The sequence below is a fragment of the Mobula hypostoma genome, chromosome 3, assembly GCF_963921235.1.
Source record: "Mobula hypostoma chromosome 3, sMobHyp1.1, whole genome shotgun sequence".
Lineage (NCBI taxonomy): Eukaryota > Metazoa > Chordata > Chondrichthyes > Myliobatiformes > Myliobatidae > Mobula > Mobula hypostoma.
The window spans coordinates 129,835,714-129,855,351 of NC_086099.1; the positions used below are offsets into that span (position 1 = coordinate 129,835,714).

Below are 19,638 nucleotides of genomic sequence, written 5' to 3' on the forward strand. Positions count from 1 at the left end.
CGTTTACAGAAAAGAATAGACGGAATAGGACTGATGATATTTCTCTGTCGGGTCCCAACATAAACTAATGGACTGAATAGCCCACATCCTCTAAAGTTAGATGTCAGATTTAAAAGAGCTGCAGTTGACCTCGCTTTTGCCTGGACAAAATGTTGTTCAGGAACTCCAAGTAATCCACTTGTCTCTCTTTTGGAGATTGAGTTCAAAAGCTGTGTGACTGGTGGCATTCTGCAGGGATCTGTTCTGAGGCTCCTGCTCTTTGCAACTTTTATAAATGACTTGGATGAGGAAGTGGATGGATGGGTTTATAACTTTGCAGATGTGGAGCTGTGGATAGTGTGCAGCGTTGTCATAGGTTACAACAGGGCATTGGGCTGAGAAGTGGCAGATGGAGTTCAACCCGGAAAAGTGTGAAGTGATTCACTTTGGAAGGTCGAATTTGAGGGCTGAGTACAGGATTAATGTCAGGATTCTTGGCAGTGTGAAGGAACAGGGGAATCTTGGGACCATGTCCATAGATCCCTCAACGTTGCTGAGCAAGTTGATAGCATTGTTAAGTAGGCCGATGGTGTGTTAGGCTTAATTAGCTGGAGGGTTTGAATTCAAGAGCCATGAGATAATGTTGCAGCTCTATAAAGCCCTAGTTAGACTACACTTGGAATATCATGTTCAGTTCTGGTCGCCTCATAACAGGAAGATGTGGGAGCTTTGGAAGGGCTGCAGAGTAGTTTAACTGGGTTGCTACCAAGACTAGAGAGCACATTTTCTGAAGATTGGTTGAATAAGCTAGCGATTTTCTCTTTGGAGTGAAGGAGACCATAAGACAGAGGAGCAGAATTAGGCCATTCAACAGTGTCCACAGTTGTAACACCCCACTCTGAAAGGCTCCATTCTGCTTCTGGTCTCAAGCCCATAAAAAGTTTCAAAGGCCCCCACTCGCTTTTTAAAGTTCACATTCAGTTCTCCAAAGAAGCAATTGCTTACAATATCTTAGGGCCACCAAAAAGTTCTGAAATACTCTACTCACATTTTAAAGCTCACATTCGATCCTCTAAACAAGCAACTCCACATGGTATCTCAAACCTGCTGATAGTGATAGATGATGGAACATCCAAGATAGATACAATAAGATTTATGATACAAGATAAACACTGATAGATCAAGGTGATAGTGAGAGATGATATAAGATCTAAGGAGCAGAATGCTGAATCCATTTAGGTGGAGATTATGAATAGTAAAGGTGAGAGAACAATCACTGGTCGGGTCCACCAAAGCCCACCAAATAATAACTTTACAGCACCACAGGCAATAAACCAAGAAATACCTGATGCATATAGGAATTGAATGGCAGTTGTCATGAGGGACTTCAGCTTGCACAGTTCTGGCAAATCACGTTGGTTGAGGCTATCTTGAGGAGGACTTCATAGAACGCATCTGTGATAGCTTTTTTTGCACAGCATGTTACTGGACTTACAACGGAACATGCTATCTTAGATCTGGTCCTGTGCAATAAGATGAGTAAAATTAACAATCTTGGAATGAGGGATCTTCTTGAAAATTCACAGTATGATTCAATTTTTCATACAAATGGAGGACATAACAGTTCAATCCAGAAGTGTATTATGACTGATCAAGGGGATTACAACAGGATGAAGGAAGAATTGACTTAAGTAGACTGGGAACACAGACTATATGGAGAGACAATTGAGGACCTTTGAAAGAATTTCAACGAGATTGGTCACAGTTGTCAACAAAAGTATATTTCAGTTAAAAGCAAGGGGAGTAAGGGTGGAGAGAGCCAGCCTTGGATAAATAAGGAAATAAAGGAAGACATCAAACTAAAATCTCATGCATACAAAGTCACAAAGAATAGTGGGAACCTAGAAAATTGAGCAAACTTTAAAAAGTAACAAGCAACCACAAAGCAAGCAATCAAGATTATGAAAGCAAACTAACACAACATATTAAAACAGATAGTAAAGCAAAAAAGGTTGGCTAAAGTGAACGTAGGTCCCTTGAAGATGAGAATATTGGGTAATGCAGAAATGGCTGCGGTTTTATTTTATGCCAGTCTTCACAGTGGAGGATATGTCTAACATGCCTATGGGAGATATTATGGATGCAATGGGATGCAAAGGAACTTGATGTGGTCACTATCACTAAAGAGGTTGTACTAGGCAAACTAGTGGGCTTAAAAGTAAACAAGTCCCTTAAAGCACTGAAAGAAAAGGCAGGAGTTATTGTGATAATTTGCCAAAAATCTCTGGATGTTGGGCAGATCCCAGCAGATTAGAAGACAGTGAATGTCACACTGTTTACAAAAGGTTAACGGTAAATGGGCACTATAGGCCAGTCAATTTAAGGTCTGTGGTCAGGACAACATTTGAAGCTATCATTAATGAAAAAAGTAGTGAGACATCTGGACAGAAGTGGTTCCATCAGACACAGTATCAACTTGGGAACAGCAGATCCTGTTTTACAAGCTTACTGAAGTTATTAGAGAATATAATGAGTGCAGTAGATAGAGGAAACAAGTGGATGATGTATACTTGGTTTTCCAGAATACATTTGATAAGGTGCCACTTAAAAGAGTTATCTATAAGATAAGGATGCTGATAATGCGAGGCCATCTACTGTGGTAGGAAAATAGAAGATCAGACCACTAGGAATAGGGTTCCCCGGTCTTCACCTCCCACCCCACCAGCCTCCGGGTCCAACATATTATTCCCCGTAACGTCTGCCACCTCCAGCGGGATCCCACCATTAAGCACATCTTTCTCTCCCCCCCCCCCCCCGCTTTCTGCAGGGATCCCTCCCTACGCGACTCCCTTGTCCATTCATCCCCACCATCCCTCCCCACTGATCTCCCTCCTGGCACTTATCCTTGTAAGCGGAACAAGTGCTACACATGCCCTTACACTTCCTCCCTTACCACCAATCAGGGCCCCAGACAGTCCTTCCAGGTGAGGCGACACTTCACCTGTGAGTCAGCTGGGGTGATATACTGCGTCCGGTGCTCCTGATATGGCCTTTTATATATTGACGAGACCCGACGCAGACTGGGAAATCATTTTGCTGAACACCTACGCTCTGTCCGCCAGAGAAAGCAGGATCTCCCAGTGGCCACACGTTTTAATTCCACATCCCATTCCCATTCTGACATGTCTATCCACAGCCTCCTCTACTGTAAAGATAAAGCCACACTCAGGTTGGAGGAACAACACCTTATATTCCGTCTGGGTATCCTCCAACCTGATGGCATGAACATCGACTTCTCTAACTTCTGCTAATGCCCCACCTCCCCCTCATACCCCATCCGTTATTTATTTATATACACACATTCTTTCTCTCTCTCTCCTTTTTCTCCCTCTGTGCCTATGAATATACCCTTTGCCCATCCTCTGGGTTTTCCCCTCCTCCCCCTATTCCTTCTCCCTGGGCCTCCTGTCCCATGATCCTCTCATATCCCTTTTGCCAATCACCTGTCCAGCTCTTGGCTCCATCCTTCCCCCTCCTGTCTTCTCCTATCATTTTGGATCTCCCCCTCCCCCTCCAACTTTCAAATCTCTTACTAGCTCTTCCTTCAGTTAGTCCTGACGAAGGGTCTCGGCCCGAAACGTCGACTGTACCTCTTCCTGGAGATGCTGCCTGGCCTGCTGCGTTCACCAGCAACTTTTATGTGTGTTGCTTACTATTTAAATGGTGAATAGTGGGCTCCTGAATCAGCTGCTGGCTTCACGTCTGTGAACTCACTTTTGTGATCTTCAGTTCTGTATGCTATTTACTTACTTCTATTGTTTTCACAATTTTTTTCTCTGCGTATTGGGTGCTTGATGGTCTTTTTTTAATGGGTTCTATTTTTTTTGTTTTGTGGCTACCTATAAGGAGACGAATCTCAAGGTTGTACATGCTTTGATAAACAAATATACTTTGAACCTTGAAAGATTGCAGCATCCTGTTGCGCAGAGGAACTTACGAATGCTTGTACGTGAATCGCAAAAGGTTTGTTTGCAGGTGCAAGAGATTATCAAGAAGGCAGATGGAATGTTGGCCTTCATCGTTAGATTGAATTAAAGAATGGTGAGGTTATGTTGTGACTATACAGGATACTGATGAGGCTGCATCAGGAGTACTGGATACAGTTCTGAACTCCTTACTTCAGAAGAGACATGCTGGCTTTGGAGGCAGTACGGAGGAGTTGCACCTGGTTGATTTCAGAGATGGATGAATTAGCCTCACAGGAGGGAATACTGTAAGTCTCCTGGGACTATACTTACTGGAATTCAGAAGAATGAGAGGAGATCCTATAGAATTATGAAAGGGTTAGATAATAAAGAAGCAGGAAAATTGTTCTTGACTGGTAGGTGAGCCTAGAATTAGGGGATATAGCCTCAAGATTCAGGGGAGTAGATTTAGCATGGGGATGAGGAAGAATTGCTGTTCCTAGAGTAGTCAGCCTGCGGAATTCTCTGTGCAGAGAAGCAGTAAATGCATTTAAGACACAGTTAGATAGGTTTTTGCATATTAGGGGAAATACGGGTTATGGGGAAAAAGTAGGTACTGTAGGTGAAACTGAGTCCACAGCCAGATGAACCATGATCCTCTTATTTGCGAGAGCAGGTTCGATGGGCCAGGTGGCCTATCATTCTCATATTTGTCATATGCACAAGTACTTCATATCCATGCATAGGTGCAATGAAAAACTTAAGCGCAGCAACATCACAGGCACATAGCATCTTATTATCAGCATTGACAAGAAAAACTTAAACTAGACATAAATTCTACACTATTTTTTACAGGGGGAAAACACAATCAGATCAAAAATACAAAGCCTATTTTCGTGCAATGGTGATAAGAGTGACCTCAGTTTTGCTGAACTGTAGTGGCGATTTGGGGGGTCTTGTTGAATTGTTGAAGGGAAGTAGCTGTTCTTAAATCTGGTGGCGTGGGACTTCCGGCTTCTGTACCTCCCGTCCAATAGTAGCTGTGTAAAGAGTCAGTATGGTGAAGCTCTTTGATGGATGTTCCCCTTTTGAAGCAGTTCCTCCTGTAGATACTAATGATGGTGATGGGGCGGGGGGATGTGTCCGAGATGTATTGAACTCTTTGCAGCTTCTTACATTCCCGCGCATTCAGATTGCCATACCAATCCATGATGCAACCAGTCAGGATACTTTCATCTGTAGAAGTTTGTTAGTGTGTTCAGTGACAAACCAAACCTCCTTCAACTCCTAAGAAGTTAAAGGTGCTGGCATGCTTTCCTTATGCTTACTTGTTCGTGCTGCACCCAGGACAGGTCACACAGTGTGTTAATGCAGAGGATTTCAAACCTGCTGGTTCTCTCCACCACTGATCCCCCAGTGTAGAATCGTTCATACAGACTGGCACGTGCTCAACCTCCTTCCCCTTCCTGAAGTCACCAATCTGCTCTTTAGTTTTGATGATATTCAGCGAGAGTTTGTTGCTCTAGCACTACTCAATCAGGTGCCCTGTCTGGTCATGGCATGGATCCAGGGAAAAGGAAGTATTTGAAGGATAATGAATTTGGCATTTAGAGGAAATGGGAGCATAAAACTCATAGAATCAATAACCATCGTGAAGTATCAATTAAACAGTATAGAAAAAAGCTGCAAGGGTGTGAAACTATGGAGACGTACTGAATCTGTATACAGGTCTGTTGACAATGCAATTGGTATTAATGGATTTCTAGCCAAAGTCAGTCCATCACATACTGACCGAGCCCTTTACAGATGGTAAAGATCACCCATTGATATGGGCACCATTACATGCTTTGTATTCCTAAATATCTTTCAGACTTCTTGCCATTGGTCCTTTTTAAAAAAAAGAACATTCGGATGGAAAAAGAATGGCAAGGTCTGCCTGGCAGGTTGCCATCAGATGTATTACATGGATACAGGTTCTGCCTCATTACCACCAGACAACTAAACAGTTCTGCCTAGTTATCTAGTTGATCAATCTTCTCAAAAGAATGGATGACAGGTTGTGCAGCTCTGATTACCAGTCTTTCTCCATGCTCAATGATGCTAGCTTGCCCTTCTGACAAGCATAAGTGGGAAATATAAAATATGCCACAACTTTCCAGATCTTCACAGCAAACATATTAAAACATGGATTTGATAATTTTGACATGGTTTCATAACAGGAATAGTTAAGATTTGTTGTTTGCACTCAACTATTGCTGAATCGTTAACAAAACACTTCTAATATTTCAAACACTTTATTTAATATTGTTATTGGTAGAACTAATAAAATATGTGCAGCTTATCCATTGGACTATTTGGTGAGTTTTATACTATTCTCCCTTGGAAAGATAGTAATATCTGAATAGACACACGATTAATCACCCGATTTTGCATCTCTTTTATTCCCTTCCATCCATCAATGCCTTTCTTGAAAGATTTATTTATATAAACCCAAGAGCTATTGAATGATCTGAGACTCAAAGCTGATTCCAATGCTTACCTCACACAGGATCTACACACTTGCACAATTATTGAGCAGGGCAGTAGCACAGGGCAGTATCAGACTGCAAAGACAGTCTAAAGTTTTGTTCTGCAACCTTAATATTTCGCGATACATGGGAATGCCCCTGAAAAACAGAACTAAGTGTCTGTATTCTTGCTTGCTTTGATGGATATTATTTTAAAATACTTTTTCTATTTTTCTACACAAAAATCTAGAAATTATGCCTGGAATATGAAGACTCTAAAATTCTTCTGTTGGCTTTCTTAGATGTATTGTTTTCAGTAAGTTAAACCATTAAAATAACAGGAGAGAACTTTCAGAGGGAATCCAATAGATTTTGTTTATATCCAACTGTTAATTTCAGAATGAAGTACAGATTAATATAAAAGTTATTTGAAATAATTAATAAATATACTGTATATGTAATAATATACATTAAGAGTTATTATCTGCAGTCCCCTAACATACAAAAATGTCTATGCAATACAAAGATATATATGCAAAAACTGGATGATGGGCATGGAGGGAAGGGTAATTAAAAGATTTTTTTTACACACGTAGCTTGTAAGAGGGTTTCAGAAGATAGGGGCATAGGTGGCGTGGGTGGGGTGGGGAATAAACAGAGGGATCTAGAGGGAGAATTCAGTACCATGAGACCTAGGTGACAAAACCCAAATCTGCTAATTATGAGTTAAAAAAAGTGAGGTGCATTGTGCACAAGAAATCAAATCAGAAGGATTTGCAATGTTAGAGAAAGAGGAGGTGAGATCATGGAAAAATGTAAACATGGGAGGCTAAAAGTTGTATCATAAAGAGGGCATATGGCATGCTTGCCTTCACTGGTGTGCGTGCTGAGTGTAAGAGTAAGGAAGTCAGGCTGCAGCTACAGTGTATAAAACTGAAGTCAGACCACATTTGGAGTATTGTGTGTGGTTCTGGTCGCTTCTTAAGGAAGGATATGGAGATTGTGAAGAAGGTGCAGAAGACGTTTACCAGGATTAGAAGGAATGAGCTATAAGGAAAGGTTAGCTGAACTTAAGCTGTTCTTCCTAGACCAGTGTAGGCTGAGGAGGATCCAGATAGAGGTGTTTAAAATTAGAAGAGGCAGCAATAAGGCAGGCCATCAGAAACTGGTCCACAATATAGTGATGTCAAACACCAGAAGACATGCTTTTAAGGTTAAAAGAGGGAAGATTAAAGACGAAATGAGGAGTAAGTTTTATTTTTAATAGCAATAGGCTACCAGTAGTAGCAGTGTAAGCAGCATTCACAACAGGCTGGAGGAACTCAGCAAGTCAGGCAGCATCCGTGGAAAAGATCGGTCGACGTTTCGGGCCAGAACCCTTCGTCAGGACTGTGGAAGCAGGGAGTCTGGAGGAGTTAAAAGGCTTTTAGATCGACACATCAATATGAGGTAATGGAAGATACACAGCTGGAGGACACTAAATATAAATTGATGGGCTGATAACCTGCTTATTGCTGTATTGTTCTAAGTTCTATTTATGTTCAATTATGTGAAGGAATTCAACCCTTCTTTATTCGACAAAACAAGATACAGTAGGCATCATATGGAGACACTTTCAGTGGAAACTGGCCCAATGCAGGGCTCGATATTTACTTGCTAAACACAAAGGACAATTTCATATTTACAAAGTATAGACAATGATTTACTTTGAAGCTACATACAAACTTCACACCTTGTGATTCGCATCCATCCCACAGAAGTCAGCAGAGTCTGGACTGGGCTTTTAGGAATCCATTGTTCCAAACTGAATCCACAATACATTTATTTGGTATTTTCCATGCTAAACATAAAAGACAATTTCATATTTACAAAGTATAGATACTGCTCTCTTTGAAACTACTTGCAAACTTCACACCTTCTGATTCACATCCATCCCACAGACAATAGCATCGCCTGTGGACTGGGCTTAACAGTTTTTAGAAAATGCATTGTTCCAAACTAGATCCACAATACATTGTCAAGGAGCAGAAGACTGGCAGCCAAAGCCATTTGCTAAGTGTAAATGACCTAAACCCAAGGATCACTCTAACAGTACATATACAGAAAAATCCTCTGTTTTCAATTATACTGTCTTATTTTTCATGGGGACTGAATTACATCCCTGTGTTGATACAATAAGTGGGGTTTTAGTGGTTAGCATACAGCTGTCAAACTGTGGTTAAAACAAACTTGAAATTAAAGGCAAACATCTAGGCATATGCAGAAACATAGAAGTGAAAATATTAAAACAACACATTTTGATTCTCTCTTCCAGTATGTGTAATTGAAAATTAAAATCTTTTGTAAACATAATGTGCTCTAAACACCTTAAATCTTTTCAGCAATTATTATTCCCCAAAGAGAAGTTCAAACAGGGCATAAAAGTTTGTGTTTGCATGGACTCCTGTAAACTATTCAAAAGATAATGGGTCTTTGAATCTACTTGGTATGTCATTACCAGAGTTTCCTTTAGAGTTCGTTTTTTAAACAATGCAAGGAAGGAGAAGGAAGGAGAAGAAAGGCAGGCTAATGACATCATTTCCACCCAAAGAGGACCGAAGTGGTCTCGTAGAGATAAGCTACTTGCTCTGTTTTCTTGAGTTAAATGCAGGTGCAGGTATAAGTATACGAGGTGGTTAAATTGCTGGACCACTAATCCACTGGCATAGGTTTGAATCCCACAGATATATTCTTTCTCCATTAAAGTGAATGAAAAGTACTGGCAAACTCTTTCACACAACAGGAACATTGGCTGCTGTTGGTTGCTTGATGCTGGTATTAATCCATATTTCAGATACTCCACACGAAACTGTCCACACTTCTTTATCAATAGGTTTGCTTCTGCCATTTTTGTTATGGATTAATGACCACGGACAATCATCTATTGTTTAAGTCCAGCCTCAATAAAGGGAAAAGTTATGACATCATCATAGTTTAGGCAAAACCTGACTCTGCCTGAATGTGCGTACATAAAGTTGAGCAGCGGTATCTCAGTTGGACCTTGAGCTAGAGAAATGCAATCAAGACCATTTGAAAGGGCAGGTTCTGAACTTCACCCCATTGAACACCACACCCTAATTCACAGGAATTGTGTCACTGCATGATTAGAGTATAGGAATTATACTGGCTATCACAGTACTGCAGTAGTGCACAGCAGTAATACATGACCCAGGCTCGGAAATGGCACGATTTCTTTAGTCCAGATTTCTCATGATACACCAAGGACAGAAGAGTCGCATTGCTTTTCAACAACCATAATGTGCTTCGAGCAAAGTCTAAGAGAATGTTGATTTCGCAACAGATGAGGTGATCACACTCACACACTCACACACACACACTCACACTCACACTCACACACATGTTATGAGGCACTGAGGATCAAGTACTTATAATAAGCAATAAATTTCTTAGATTACACCTGTAATCCCTTAGCTACCCCCCTTGCTACTGAGCATCTGCTTCCGCCCCCTTAGAAACTCTCACTACCGTCAGGTGTTTGAACAGGGCTTGGAGGGAGGTAAAGGAGGTGGAAGAGAGATTGTATCACAACTGTAGAAAGGGAGGATATCCTGGAGGTATCGTCTACTGAGTCAACGTGGGTGGAAGTAAGAAACAGGAAGGGAGCAATCACTCCATTGAAAGATTTCTATAGACCCCCCCCCCCCAATAGCAAAAGAGATATGAAGGAGCAAATTGGGAGGCAGATTATGCAAAAATGCAAAAATAACAAGGTTGTTGTCAAGGGTACCTTCATCTTCCCTAATATAGATTGCCATCTCCTCAGTACAGAAGATTTAGATGGGGCATAATTTGTTAGGTGTGTCCTGACACAGTATGTGGACAGCCATATTGAATTTGGTGCTAGGCAATTAACCTGGTCAGGTGACAGATCTCTCAATGGGTGAGCATTACAGTGACAGTGACCACAACTCTCTGACCTTTACCATAGCTTTAGACAGGGATAGGAGCAGATGGTATGAGAAAGCATTTAACTGGGGGAGGGTGAATTATAATGTTATTAGGCAGGAACTTGGGAGTGTAAATTGGAAACAATGAAATTGAGAAAATACACAACAGAAGTGTAGAGGTTGTTTGGAGAGTATTTGCATGGGGTTCTGGATAGGTTGTCCCATTGAGCCAGGGAAAGGATGGTAGAGTGAAGAAACTGTGGCTGACAGAAGATATAGAACATATAGTCAAAAGGAAGAAAAAAGCTTACTTAAGGTTTAGGAAGCAAGGGGCAGACAGAGCTTTTGAAAGATACATGGTAGTGAAGAAGGAGCTTAGGAAAGCTAGAAGGGGGCTTGAGAAGGCCTGAAGAACAGGAGGATGATCAGAGTAAGGCGAGGACCGATCATGGATAACGGAGGAAACATGCTTGGAGTTAGAGGAGGTAGGGAGGTCCTTAATGAATACTTTGCTTCAGTATTCACCAGTAAGAGGGATCTTGACAAATGTGAGGTCAGCATAGAACAGGCTGATTTGCTGGAACTTGTTGGTTAAGGAATAGGATGTGCTCGAACCTTTGAAAAGTATTAGACCCTGGGGATTATGGGATATACCCCAGATTGCTACAGGAGCAAGGGAAGAGATTGCTACACCTTTGGCAATGATCTTTGTGTTCTCACTGGCCACAGGAGTAGTACCTGATAACTGGAGGGTTGCAAATGTTGTTCCTTTGCTCAAGAATCTAATATGGTTAATCCTGGGACTTATAGACCAGTGTGTCCTCTGAAAGTAGTGGGAAAAATATTGGAGAGGGTTCTTAGAGACAGGATTTACGAGCACTTGGAAAAGCATAGTCTGATTAGGAATAGTCAACATGGTTTTGTGAGGGGCAGGTCATACCTGACAAGCCTGATTGAATTCTTTGAGGAAGTGATAAAAACATATCGAACGAAGACAGAGCAATGGGTGTGGTCTAAACAGATTTTAGTATGGCTCTGACAAGTTTCCCCTGGGTAGGCTCATTCGGAAAGTCAGAAGGCATGGGGTCCTGGGAAACTTGGCTGCATGGATTCAGAATTGGCTTGCTCACAGAAGCAGAGGGTGGTAGTAGATGGAAGGCGTTCTGTCAGGAGGCTGGCAACCAATAATGTTCCACGGGGATCTGTTCTGGGACACCTGCTCTTTGTGACTTGGATGAGGAAGTGGAAGGGTGGGTGAGTAAGTCTGCAGATGACATAAAGGTTGGTGGTGTTGTGGATAGTGCAAAAGGTCGTCATAGGTTACAACAGGATATTGATAAAATGCTGAACTGAGCTGAAAGTGGATGATCAAGTTCAATCTGGAAAAGAGTGAAGTGCTTCACTTTGGAAGGCCAAATTTGAAGGCAGTATAGCAGGATTCTTGACAATGTGGAAGAACAGCGGGGTCTTGGGATTCACAACCATAAATCCCTCAAAGTTGCTGCACGAGTTGATAGGGTGGTTAAGAAGGCATATGTCCTTCATTAGTCAGGGGATTGAGTTCAAGTGTCATGAAGTAACGTTACAGCTCTTTAAAACTTTGGTTAAACCTTCATTTCTAGTCACCTCATCATAGGAAGGATGTGGAAGTTTTAAAGAGCATGCAGATAAGATTTACCAGAATGATTTTTCTCTAACTTCTAGTAACCTTGATTTCTCTACCTTCTGGTAATTTCTCCAGCATCCCCCTTTTCTCTTTTTCCATTCACCATTCTGGCTCCCCTCTCAACAGTTCTTTTCTCCACACCTGCCCATCACTTCCCCTGATGCCTTTCTCCCATTGTCCACTCTCCTCTCAGATCAGATTTGTTCTTCTTCCTCCCTTTACCTCTTCCACCTATAACGTCCCAGCTTTTATCTGCATCTACCCCTTCCCAATCACCCACCTACCTTCCACCTCACCCGATTTCACCTATCAGTTGTCAGCTCGTACCTCTTCCTCTCTGTCACCTTCGCCCCCCTTTCCTTTCCAGACACGATGAAGCATTTTGGCCTGAAATGTCAACTGTTTATTCCTCTCCATAGATGCTTCCTGACTTGCTGAGATCCTTTATCATTTTGTGTTTGTTGGCCTGGATTTCCAGCACCTGTGTTCACCAGGATGATGCATAGATTAGAAAGCATGTCTTACGAGAATAAGTTGAGTGAGCTTATGATTTAAGCTTTAGAGAGTAGGAGGATGAGAAGTGACTTGATAGATGAGTACAAGATGGTAAGAGGCAGAGATCGACTGGAGTTTTGTTCCAAGGTGGAAACGGCTAATAAAAGGGGGCAACAATTTAAGGTATTTGGAGGACCCTATAGGGGGGGATGTCACAGGCAGGTTTTTTCACACAGAGTGGTAGTTAGTGGAAATCACTGACAGGGATGTTGTAGAAGTACATAGTTCAGGGATATTTGAGAGACTCTTAGATAAGCACATGGATGAAACAAAAATAGAGGGCTGTATGGGAAGGAAAAGTTAGAATGATTCTAGACTCCAGACCATCTGACAGGATGCCTCATCACCAGATCTCACCAAGTTACCAAGAGATGCACCAGACAGATCAGTCCTGGATGCCTGAAGCACCACTCCCACCACAGGCTGCTCGCTCACCTCTTTGCTCTGGCTTTGTGAAGAAGGTATGAAGAAAGGTGCAAAGGCCTGTGTCATGATTCTTCCCTAGTAACCGCATGACTGAAGACTCTCCGATCCGCGGCCGTTCCCAGGGACACTCTCAGAGACGAACATCAGGTGCCGCTGGAAGCTCACCAACTCGGCAAAAGACACCCTTTGGTCTGCCCAAAGCTTGCTTGTCTGCCACCACGTGAAGCAGTCCACAGATGAACGCTGCTGACTGCCACATTCCAGGCTGCAGGAGGAAGTGCTGAGGGACACACGGAAGCTTGGTGCAGCCACTGCAAGGGCTCAGTGGGTAAGAACTGCAGTGTAGCATTCATCTGCTACTGGGTAGTGAGTGGCCGGGTGAGGAAGCCCCTCAATTAGTGTGGTAGTGTACTACCCTAGGGGGCCACATGAGCGGCAACACTGCTATTGGATTTAAGAAATCTACTTATCAATGAATGCAAGAGTGAAAGGCATTGCATGGTTTATTCTTGTAAATACTTTTTTACTATTATGGAGTCTTTATATGCAATTTAGTTTAACGTATTGACATATATATTTTTTCCTGTGCTCTGTATTCTTATATATATAAATTAATAAAAATATTGGAAAGAATTATGAATGAAGTTTATTTTAATAAAAAAATAGCAAGGCGGAATATTAACTACCCACTCCTGACAACGTTTCCTCTAAGGTGTGTACATGTACACCCACACATCTTTTGCTCCTGGTGCACAAAGTAATTTAAACTGTGCACAAAAGGTTGTCACCCTCTACCTCGTTGGCAGGTTAAGTATATTTCACAATCATACACAATTATATTTCCTTTTCTTCTGGTTTCTGAAGTGGACAGTGTTGATAACATAGAATTTGTAATGATTCGTCTGCAGATTTTAGAACTGGCTTATTTATACTGTTTATATTGAATAGATTATTGATCCACCATGTCGAATTCCAAAGAAGCAAAGGGCGTGAAGCGCAAAAGAACTGCTTGTTCATTTAAAGTGGAATGGCTTAATGAAACCCTAGAAACTGCTACACCGATAGCTCATGAGATCAGGAACGTGCAACTACGAGAAATGTTTATGTACAATAGAGAAACTGTGTGTATTGTTGCAATGCAAACATATGGACGGTGTGCAAAAGCTCCAATGAGAAAATCCTTCCTTACCCACTACACGCCTGATACGCTTGGTTTGTGCGAATACAGATGAATGAGAGTGAGGACAATCAAACCCAGAGGAGATCAAAGTTCTTATTGACAGTGTTTTGGTAGCCGTTAAAATGAATACCTCTACATATAAAACTCAGTGCACACATGTTGTTATTACTGGGCAAAAACCTGCACAGCACAAGATTTTTGCGCACACTGGTCATTACAAGTTAGGGGGAACATTGACTCCTGATCTCCCAGCAACCACGTCTCCATAATAGCTTCTGGATCAAACTCATATGTTGCTATTTGTGCTATCGGACCATCACTCTTGTTGCAAATGCTGCATGCATTTGGACATGTAGTCCTAGGTTTCTGTTTGCAATTTATCACTTCAGTTGCATGCTTTTGCTTCTATTTTCTGCTCTTCCTCCTTTCATTTGATTGCCATTATACCTTCAGTATCCCGTGCCACTGCCCCCATTTTTTGATTTATTGAACATCCTATCCACTAGATTCCACCCCCCAACAGTTATTCTAATAAATTCAAAGCCCAGTTTGCAGCCCTATTTCTGCAATTTGTCAGGAGCCGATCCCAATTCTTTACTTCCCTGGTGCTGGTGCCAGAGCCCTATGAACTGAAACTCATTTCTCGCCACAGCGCTGGCGAGGCATGGCAAACATTTTGCCGGCAGCAGATAAAACTACTAACTATACTAATTACACTTTTTCTGGGCTACAATCACGGCAATCCACAGCCTGTAATTTCCCCTTGGGAGGTGTCTGTACGACCTGGCGTGGATCATGACATCAAGTTCCTTGACCCTGAGAGTTGGCAAAGGATGAAGTGACCTTGGTGAAAAGGTGGTACAAAAGCTAAATTGTGCAAATGCAAATAAATATAACTAACAATCCTGGAAACTTAGATCTGGGAACATCTGAAGAGAAAGGTTAATGTTAAACTCAAGATAAACTGCTGATGAAGGGTCTCAGCCTGAAACATAGGCTCTTCATTCCTCTCCATAGATGCTGCCTGACCTGCTGAATTCCTCCAGCACTTGTATATGTTAGTCTGGGTTTCCAGCATTTGCAGAATCTCTTGAGGTTAATATTTACTGCTTTTCTATCTTCAGATGTTCCCTAATCTAAAACTCCTCTGGATCTTGGGAAGAAGGAACTTCCAGAAGAGGTTGGCAAAGCTTAAGAACTCACCATTTTATGCATTTATTTCTGGCATCTACATCTTTCAAAAAAATAAATGCAGAATTAGAAGAATGTGCTGAATGAACTGGTCGTCGGGTTGCAAATAACTGAATTGGTAGACTAACTATTCCTTTAAGCTAGCAGCCGTAAGGAGAGGATACAATCAAAATACTGGTGGCATCCGTTAGTCTCACAAGACCATGGATCTGCGCCTGGAAAGTCTAAGTGTCCTCTCCAGGGTGCAGGCCTGGGCAAGGTTGTATGGAAGACCGGCAGGTGCCCATGCAGCAAGTCTCCCCTCTCCATGACACCGATGTTGTCCAAGGGAAGGGCAAGGGCCGATACAGCTTGGCACCGGTGTCGTCACAAGAGTTGCCAGAACAAGGTTGAAGGCAACGTCGGACTGCCTTAGGGACTCCAGCTCCGGATTTGTCCTCAGGGTTTACTCCCGAAGCCTATCCCATGAGTGGGTATGGCCGCAAGGCAGTGGAGGTTTGAAATCAGAGTTTTCCCTCTCTTAGATGGACTGCCTTCCCAGGCTGACGAGTTCCATCTACCCAAAATCAAAATACTACAAGTAAGTGAAACACCACTAAATTTTCCCAATCAGCACACACAAAATGATGGAGGAACTCAGCAGGCCAGGAGGCATCTTTGAAAAAGAGTAAACAGTTGATGTTTCGGGCTTTGACCCTTCATCAGGATTTTGCTAACATTCTTTATTTCTCTGTACAAAACTCTGCAAGATGGTGCCGGTATACATTGGCAACTCTCTGTGGACTGCAGAAAATTGTTCAAAGGTACAATTTAATGTCAGAGAAATGTATACAATATTTATCCTGAAATGCTTTTTCTTCACAAACATCCACAAAAACAGAGAAATGCCCCAAAGAATGAACGACAGTTAAATATGAGAACCCCAAAGTCCCCCCAGCTCCCCCCTGCGCATAAGCGGCAGCAAGGAAACAATCCCCCCTCCCTCCACTGGCAAAAAAACGTGCCCGCTATCGAGCACAAGCGTGAGCTAGGCAATAGCAAAGACACAGACCTGGCAGTTACCCCAAAGTCTATCGCATCTCATCCGTCATTCGACAAATCAAAGGTTCTCTCTTTCTCCCTAACAAGGGAGAGGGAGGTGTCCCCCATTTTCATAGTGAGCGGGAGACATAACAACAACCTGCTGGTTTACAATGTTAAAAAGTCCGTTTCGTCGTTGTTGCAGTTTTCCTCTTAAAGATACTTCTTTTGAAATACTTTCACTGCAATCTGCAGCATGTAAATTTCCTCTTAACAACGGACTACAAAATCACATCAATAATCTTCAGATCTCATGATTGACGACCGAATGCGGAGCAGAAGTCATGAGTTCAAGCGGAGCAGTTAAGCGCGGTGCCTGTAAGGGTCAGCGCCATGGCCAGAAACGTGGCAGGAGAGGTGGAATTCAAACCAGGCTGAAACACCGAGGAATGAGACCACCTCCATCTTGTAGGTGAATGTGCAGTCGCTGGAATCTGATGATCTCAGGGCACAGCTGCGGAATCAGAGGCAGATGAGACCAATTTCAATTATTTGTTGCATGGAGACTTGGTTAAGAGTGGATACGCCTGTCCCACCGATCTGACCAGAAGGTTTTACAACTTTCAGAATGGATCGAACTGCCAATTCGGGTAAGGAAAAGGGTGTAAACATGTGCTTTTTAGTCAATTCCCTGTGGTGTTCAGACATAAGGGTTATGTTGACCTTTTGTTCCCCTGACTTAGAACACCTAGCGAGTTCGGCACGGACTAGAAGGGCTGAGATGGCCTGTTTCCATGCTGTATTGTTATATGGTTATATGGTTAAATGTAGACCATTCTAACAGCATTGGGAGTTCTCATCCGTGATCCTGACCACAGTTAATGTACCACCAACGGCTGATTATAAGCAAGCACCTGCAAAACTGCATGATGTCATCTACAGGCAAGAAACAGCCCATCTCGATGCATTTCAAATTATAGTTGGTGACTTCAACCAGGACGGTTTGAAGAAAACCCTGACCAATTATCACCAGCACATAACTTGTTGCCCCAGAGGTTCCAACACACTAGACCACTGCTACACTATGTTAAGGAATGCCTATCATTCCTTCCCGAGACCACATCTTGGCAAATCAGACCATTTTGTTGTATTCCTACTACAGACATCCCACCTCTCCCGGAAGTTCCAGGAGTCTCCCGCATATTCATAGTCATAGTCATACTGTATTGATCCCGAGGGATTGATAGCGGCTCCCTGACACCTGCAAATTAATATACAATATCCCGGAAATTGAATTTTTGAGGGCGAGAGGGAGCATCCTGATTGGTCTCTCTTTGTGCTAAGTAAACCTATCAGTTTTCTCTGTGGGCAGGCTTTACAGTTGACCTCTCGCTCTCTTTCATTGTCCATCAGTTCAGTTTAGTGTCCTGCAGTGCCGTGGCAGAGTGTATATATGTAAATAGTTTCAATATGTAATCAAATAAATTGTTGTGTTCTTTCATAGTCAAATGTCCTGCATACCTACATCATAGGAGGTCGACCCGGGGGGGGCAGGGTGGTGGATATGGGGTTGCAGGGGGCAGAGGTGGAGGTGCTACCTCCCTGAAATGAGTTTTGCGGGGTGGGATGTCTGCTACTACCTGCGTACAGACAGCCTGAAGAGCAAGGCTCCAGAGATAAAGACAACCAAGAGGTGGTCGCGGGAGGCAGAGAAGCAGTTACAGCATTGCCTTGAGTCAGTGGACTGGGCTGTGGTCAAGCACTCAGGTAAGTATCTGAATGACTACTAACAGAATTTATTAAGATAACTGTGAATGATTGTGTCCCCACAAAATCATTCAGCTTTTACTCCAATCAGAAGCCCTGGATGAATCATGAAATCCAAAATTTGCTGAGGGTCAGATCTGAGGCATTTAAGTCTGGAGATCAAGAATGTTACAAGAGGTGTAGGTATGATCACGAGCAAAGCAAAGATTCTGGACTGGACTGGAATCAACAAGGGATGCTCGACAGCTGTGGCAGTGTTTGTATCCCGTAACCTCCTACAAAGTACCACCATCCCCTCAAAACTAATCTGAATGCCATCATCCCCGCAAAACTATCAGAACACTCCAAGATCTGAGCCCCAATACCTTCTTGTGCAATTGGATCCTGGATTTCCTCACTTTCAGACCCCAGTCAACCTCTCACCTAATGTCAGCAAGACCAAGTAGCTGATGGTAGACTTTGGGAGAGGGAAACCAGAGGTCCATGAGCCAGTGCTCATTGGGGATCAGAGGTGTAGAGGATCAGTAACTAAATTCCTGGGTGTCACTATCTCAGAGGACTTGTCCTGGTCACATCATACAAATGTAATTGCATGACATTAAGAAAGTGAAGAAATTAAAGAAAGCATGACAGTGCCTTTACTTCCTCAGGAGTCTGCAGAGATTCAGCATGTCATCAAAAACCTGAACAAACCTTTATAAGTGTGTGGTGGAAAGTGTATTGACTGGCTGCATTGGGGCACCAATGCCCTTGAGTGGAAAATACTACAAAAGGTAGTGGATTTGTCCCATTACATCATGGGTAAAGCCCTCCCAACCATTGAGCACATCTACATCAAACGTTGCTGTAGAAAAAGAGCATCCATTATCAAAGATTCTTACCACCCAGGCCATGCTCTTTTCTTGCTGCTGCCATCAGGTAGAAGGTACAGGTGCCTCAGGACTCACATCTCCAGGTTCAGGAACAGATGTTACTCCTCAAGCTTGAACAAAAAGGGATAACTGCACTCCTTCTATTTCTGGTGTTCCCACAACCAATGATCTCATTTTAAGGACTCTTTATCTTGTTCTTTCATGCGCTCCTTGTTTATTGTTATTTATTTATATTTGCAATTGCACAGTTTGTTGTTCGTTAATCCTGTTCACATTTACTGTTTTATAGATCTGCTCAGCATACCGGCAGGAAAAAAAGTAAATCTCGGGTTGCATATGCTTACATATATATATATACTCTGATAATAAAAGTTTACTTTGCACTTTGAACTTTACTTCCTACAATCAAAAGCTTTTCGCGCCAAAAATAAAGCGCCTTTCTAAATTGATGGATGATACCATCTATGGAACAGGGGGGGGCAAGGTTTGATAAGTGCCAGGTTACTCACAGCATTCAAAAGTCACTGGTGAGTAAAATGTGTAAAAGGAATAAATATTGTGGG

General features: G+C 42.4%; 1 long non-coding RNA gene across 1 annotated transcript; it reads right to left on the reverse strand.

Moving 5' to 3' along the window:
• Positions 1-1,329: 1,329 nt before the first annotated feature.
• Positions 1,330-19,373, reverse strand: LOC134343547 (uncharacterized). Its single transcript, XR_010017255.1, has 3 exons — positions 19,085-19,373; positions 8,184-8,291; positions 1,330-1,502 (listed from the first exon to the last, which is right to left on the reverse strand). It is a non-coding gene; the product is annotated as an uncharacterized LOC134343547 (long non-coding RNA).
• Between the last annotated feature and the right edge of the window lie 265 nt (positions 19,374-19,638).